The sequence below is a fragment of the Octodon degus genome, unplaced genomic scaffold (genome assembly GCF_000260255.1).
Source record: "Octodon degus isolate 3935 unplaced genomic scaffold, OctDeg1.0 scaffold00001, whole genome shotgun sequence".
Classification (NCBI taxonomy): domain Eukaryota; kingdom Metazoa; phylum Chordata; class Mammalia; order Rodentia; family Octodontidae; genus Octodon; species Octodon degus.
Window position 1 is genome coordinate 27783442 of NW_004524577.1, and position 7032 is coordinate 27790473.

Below are 7032 nucleotides of genomic sequence, written 5' to 3' on the forward strand. Positions count from 1 at the left end.
AAAATTATCTCATTCCTCAAACATATTAATCGAGACTTTACCATAATACAAAATATGATTATATCAAATGTTAGGAATGTAGAAACAATTTTAATCAGCCGTGCAGATACCTCTACATTTGTTTTACTGGAATATACTTGACTCATAAGCCTTGCTAATTTGTACAAATATAGCCAAACATTTCAAAATGCCTTTGTTGAAACTATATTCCTAAGCACAGGTTCATTTTTAAAAGATTTATGTAGTTTTCTTTTATACTTTATATGATATGGAGTCTTACTCTTCTGTAAAAGTGTACTGGAAAAGGAGAACAAGACTCGTGTAGTTTTTAGTCAGGATACATTAATACAAAAGCAAGAGGTGCTTTCCATAGAAAGCTTTCCATAGTACTGAAACAAAAAAAAACTTTCTCAGAAGAGTCTTGGTCCCAGGAACCCATGGTATATGGCATTGAAGACCCTTCCAATGGTCATTCCTTAAAGAACACAACCCATGATTAGGAGAGATTACTACTTTGGAACAAGAATGTTAAATGAAGTGATTATTCTTGGTTTTTATATGCTAGTTTTGCCATCAGAAAACAAATATTTCCTCAGTGTATCTATTCTTAAATTTGTCCTTGGGCTTCACATAGTTCTTCCTGTTAAGTTTTTAGTTTACTTTTCCTAAAAGCAATTATATATAACTATTTTTAATTGACTTTTTGGTTGGTGCCATTTAGGTGAATATAACCTGCATTTTTTGTCATTCTGATAAGTATGTGTTCTTACAGGATACAGTTTATGTACAATTTCAGTACATAATCTTTAATTTTTCTACTTTTATCATAGTACTTTGTTTTTATTACATATTCAGTTACCTTGTTAGAAACATAATTTTAATTTAAGGGAGATGAAACTGTTATTCTAGAAAGAAAAATATAGGAATTAAGCTACTAATTCAATTCTCACACAAATATTTTATCAAAGTGGTCTTTCTTTTAGCATTACACTATTGAAATATGGCCTTTTTGTCATTAACCCCAATACAATAGTACCTCACTTCACAAACTTAATTCATTCCACAATTCTGGAAAAGAGGCCAAGTTCATGTTCATGTGGGAAATATGGCTATGGTTGTGTTCATTACCTGATGCAAAGTTCATAAATGAAAGCAAAATTTTGCCAAATGTTTCTGATTATGAACCAAAGTGTTTTCAAACAAAAGGGTTTGTGAGCCAAGGTGCCACTGTATTGTACATAGCTTAAAATTTGCTAATAGAACTATATTTGCCTAAAGCTTATGCATAATAATACATAAAGCTCTGACTATTTTTAGGAATTTTTGTGTAAATTGTATTTCTTGCTGAGGTACATGTCAAACTCCAAAAGTACATAAAAAGGAAATATCTTTTTCATGAAACTGGATAGGTAGGTGAGAAAATGATTGTTCTCTGTTAGATACCTTGAGTAGTGATGAGTAAAATTATTGCAAAAGTCAATAGCAAAATCCATCTATATTAGTACCATATTTAATATTACATCTAGATACTTTTTGTTGATTGAAAAATTAGTCAAGAGGGGCATAATTGAACATGGTATAAAGAACAGTGTATTCTATCCCTTTGGTCTTTTGAATCTTTATCACCTTACTAATATGATTCAATGTTTTAAAGGTATTAATTTTCTGCTGCGCAAATATACATTTTTGTATAATAAAGTTTTAGGTTTTAATAATGTGAGAAATTTTTAGTGGATATAAAACTCATTGTTACACATAGATCTTGCTTACCTATATATAAATGAAAATTTATACTGTCCTAAATAACAGTTGAGGAACTTCTACTTGTGAAATTATTTTCCTTTGGCAAAGTGGATGAAAAAAGAGTTGGAAAAAAAAACACAAGTGCTGGCACAATGAATAGGAATGTTGGAAAAAATTTTTAAATGTTGGCACAGGAATTCTTTAAAAATTCTAACTAACTCACATGTGAAATGAAAGTAAAAAAGCATGTGTCCTATTTTATGCACACTGACTAAATAAAAATGAACAATTATATTTTGTAAAGTTTAAAGCACTTTAAACTATTCTGTCTGGTTTTTGGCAATCTTTATGTTATTTGTTCCATGGAATTAAAATATTATGTTTGAGTGCAGGCATAGTTTGCAAAGCAGAAATTATAGAGAGAGAACATTCTCTTTTCCAATTCTGATGACCCTAGATGAAATATGAAATTTTTGAAAGACTAAACATTTTTAATGTAGTTGAGAGGAGAACTTTGAATCTTAGCCTCATCTGTCAGTCAGCCCATTTGTTAGTGAAGTATTTCAAGAACCTTTGGAGATGTCTTATGATAGCACCTATTGTTCTAAGGTGAAAGGCTGTAAGTTAGGTCTTTAAGGATTACTACTACAAATTTTGAAAACTTTTCCACATTTATGTTTTTAATTCTTTCACCAGATGTGGTTATATTTTCAATGAAAACAAACATGAAGCTTAGAACAATATGAAACTTCGTTTGATTCTTTCAGAAATCAATGTAAATGAGTGTTTGGAAGGCCAACATGACATTTTCAGATTGTTGTCTAAGATGCTTTCATGATGTTTTGGTGCTGAGAAAAACCAATTTGAAGCTCTTATTTAGGTGTCATTTTAACTACTTTGGTCTGCCATGTAATTATTTATTGGAGAATATTTTGATTATATATTGTTTTTCATGCATTAAATTATTACCACAAAGAGCTCAACACATGGTTTCATATTTGTGACAGGAATAATCCATAGAGTACCTAATTTCCTTTGATCCTTTATGTTGAACAGTTCAGGCCGTGGTACTTGCCTTGATAATGAGCCTCCCAAGCGTGACTTTCTTTATCCAGCTGTGGCCCCAGGTCAGGTGTACGATGCTGATGAGCAATGTCGTTTCCAGTATGGAGCAACATCCCGCCAATGTAAATATGGGGTAAGAGGCTTAATCCTTTTGTTTAGTCATTTACATGTGTTGTTTTAGTTTCAAATGGAATTATGATGAACATAATTTACCCCCAGCAAATTAACATTATTAATTTGAATATGGGTTTTGACACTGTACTTTCGCTTATTATCATTTGTGTAATAACGATTATAAATGTTGAATAATCCTAAATTAAACAAATTTCAAATTTTTTTGTGAGAGGTGCAGGTTGAATTTAATAATTTCGAATGTATTTATTCCTTAAACTTTGAATTTAAAATGCCAACTTCATTTTGTATTTTGAAATATTGTTTTTAAAAGGCCTTCCTATTCCTCTTTTCTCAAGCTCTTATAAATGGGCTAAAGGACATTTTTTTCATTGGCTATGTGCCTTTACTCTAATTCATACTTGCTAGTACTGAGTCATTTAAATTGCTTTATCCACTGCCCACATTCCAACACAACAACCAAGCAAGAACAAGAAGACATTGGCCCAAATAGTGAAACAAGGAAAACTTCTGTAGAAAAAAATGTAGACATCATAGTTTACTCTTCATGACTGCCTCACAATGTTACAATGTTTATATTAGAAAATACATGAAAATTCTTTTTAAATCCATAGACACAAGAATTTAGGATTAGTAGTGTAGGATCATATGCATAATAGGAAAGCCATATAAGCATGTTGAATAAGAGGACTTTAAAATCTCAAGTTGTTTGCCAAAAACAATTCAGATTTGAAAAGTAATTTAGCCAAGTGTGCTGGCATACGCCTGTAATCCCCAAATTTGGGAGGCTGAAGAAGGAGGATCACTGAGTGTTCACGGCCGCCCTGGGCTACTGAGCTCAAGGTCAGCCTTGGATGCATAGTGAGAACTTGTTTCAGAATATAAGACAAAAATAAATAAAAAGAAATACAAAGACTCAGTTCCTATTTTTGTACAAGTCTAAAATCCCTTTTAAAATAATAATAATAATAATAATAATAATAATAATAAAATGAACTAAATTTTTAAGTAGGTAATACTAAATGGTGTGCTCACTGTAATGTACCAATTATTCCTTTGTGTACAGAATAAAGTGAAGTGATATTTAAAAAAATCTCTTGGATGACCAATGTACTATTACTCTTTAGACTTTGACAACTCCTTTTGTGCTCTATATTCTTAAGATTCTATGCGACTGACTGTATATGTATTCCTTGAAGAAAACATATATCTTTTCTGTCTCTTTATAAACCATCTTCTATTCTTAATTGTGTACAGTTGTAATTTCTTTTATTCAAAGTTGTCTGTCCCTCAGAAAGTCAGCCAGACATTAATCATAGTGTTTGGATATAACCATAGCTTAATAAGTCATGATCAAATGAGATTAAAAACTATTTCTTGGTTATTATTGTCTGTGTCTCATTTCTATATTAACTAGTGAAATAATCTTTTGTTTTGCTGTTGGAAATTGAGTTTTAACTCCACCCATAAATTTCAATATGTGATTATCATTAGCTTTATAAGATTAATGGATGTACTTTTCTTAAACAAATTAATTTAAAAATTGACTTCATCTTTCTCACTTGACCTATATATCTCATTCATGTCAGACTGATTTGAAATGAGATAAACAGTAACTAAGAAATCATATTCTCATTACATTGTGCTCTAGATATTTTGTGTGTTGCTTTTATAAAGACTTCTATAATAGACATAAAATTGGGCTGACATTAGCATCTTATAAACCTCTATGATTTATTGTATTATCATGAATTCTTTTCACTTTGATTTAAAGTGTAGTGATATTTTCTCTATATCTATCTGCTATTTTAGAATGCTTATACTGTTTTTAAAAGGACTGTATGTTACTAGTAAGACTTCTTGAATTATAATAGATTCTTTGCTATCACTCCCACTCTTAAACTTGTACCTAAAGCATTTGTTTTATACAGTTGATAGCATCTAAACCACATTGGGTTTTATCTGATGAATCCTTCTGATTATTTATTTATTTATGTCTTTTGAAACAGAATCTCACTGTGGCACTCAAGCTGGCCCTGAGCTCATGTTGTAGCCCAGGCTGGTCTTAAACTTGAAATGATCCTCCTGGCTTAGTGTCCCGAGCACTGGGATTATAGGTGTGCACCACCATACCCAGTTCAATCCCTCTGATTTTAAACAAACCCAAATACTAAGCTAGAAAACAAGGGTACCTTTGAATGTCACAGTACACTCAAGCAACAAGAAGTCATACTTTACATGAGAGCCAGACGGAAAACAGCTCTGGGAGTGTACCAGGCTGAGATGAACTAAACACAGTGCTGTAGACCTAGAACACTGAAAGCTTTTCCAGAAAGTGTTTAATGATCATGAAATTATTCCATTTTCAACAAACTGGCTTCAGATGATGGCAGAGAAGGTTTGAAACAACTTGAGAATGAACCATAACTGCATCAATGACCAGCTTTATTTATCTTTTACTTTGGTAATTATGTGGTCATTGCTTATTTACCAATGACTGCATGTGCAGTTGCAAAATATCTTGCCTGAGTTCTTAGTGAGAGGTTTATTTACATACATGTTAGTTATATTTGGAAATTTACATTAATTTTTTTCTAATTTATTTTACTTGGAACATTATTTTTCTTTTTTGGATATTATATAGTTTTTGTTTTCCAAGTGTTCTTAAACACCACTAGAACAGTGAAGAAATTTTAATATTTACAGAGTAAGATAGTTGTGCAATCTCAACTAATCATTGAATGATACATATTTTCTGGTAATTGCATAATGCCCTTTTCTGAGGTACTTCAAACTACATTGACTAAAATATCCAAATTACGTCATATTATTGTATAGATGAGGAAACTAAAAATACAGAATGTGTTTTACCTGCTTGACAATTTTTTAAAAAGTCTAAATGATATCGGTTCTATTTCTATTAAGTATAACAATTATGTTAACAAAATAAAGCTTAAACATGTGTATTGTTTCAGAAGATACTTGGTTAATTTTCATCAAATAATATCTTGCTAATAATCTCAAAACTTTCCATTTCGTACTAATTTCCCTTGAGTAGATGTGATCAATAGCCCTTCCCTAAACTTAGTCATTTTTTCTCCTATTTTTCTTTTTGTTTGAAATTAGTCTTACATGTGCAACCTTTAACTTCAAATAATTATAGAAATAATATGTGCTAGTTTAACTCATATAACAATACAAAATAAGATACATTTAGCCCATTTTACTTATTTACTTTTATTAGTACATGTTTGCAGTATGGAATGATTGCATTCAATATAGAGAATTGATACATGTATATAACACGTTGCAGTTCTTTTTCTTGCCCACCTTTTATTTTCCATCATGAAATTCATTTATTTATGCCTTATAAAGTTATTTGTCACATATACAGATTGAGAACCAAATTAATAAGCAAAAGAATATGTGAAATATGTAAGACAACTGTGCTAAGTCAATATATACTTTTAGTTATATTATCCACACTGGATTACAATCTCTGTCTTTCTTTTTCTCTCTCTCTTTTATTATACTATATGTGTGTGTATTGAATTTTTCATATAAGAGAAACCATAAGATATTTAAGCTTGTGTTATTCTTTTTTTTTTTTACAAACCTCTTTTTTTTTAAAGTCAACAGAAAATGGAAATATACTTTTTAAAGTTTCTAATACTAGGAGAAGATATCATACAATGTCTTTTAAATAAATTGTAAGTCAAAAATACAGTATAAATTTTAGAACAAAAATTAAGATTAAGCAATATTCAGAAAATTAAATGTTTCAAAACAATTGAACTAAGAAAAAGTTTTCATGATAGCAAAGAAGTACTAAGAGTAAAATATAAGATAAATACTGGAATGGCAAGTAAATGACCAGCACTTCTAACAGTTTGAGGATAGGATATCGCACAAAGTTCTAGTGTGTTGTGGACATGGATAATGACCGTGATAGTTACTGGTGGCTAGGCGTCACTTGTGGAACTGAGCTACAGCTATTTCTTTGAAATCCACCCTGTAGACTCAGGTGAAATCATGACTCATCAAGTGGAAGAGAAGTCCATTTGTAGAGTGTGCTGATGAAAATATTCTGCT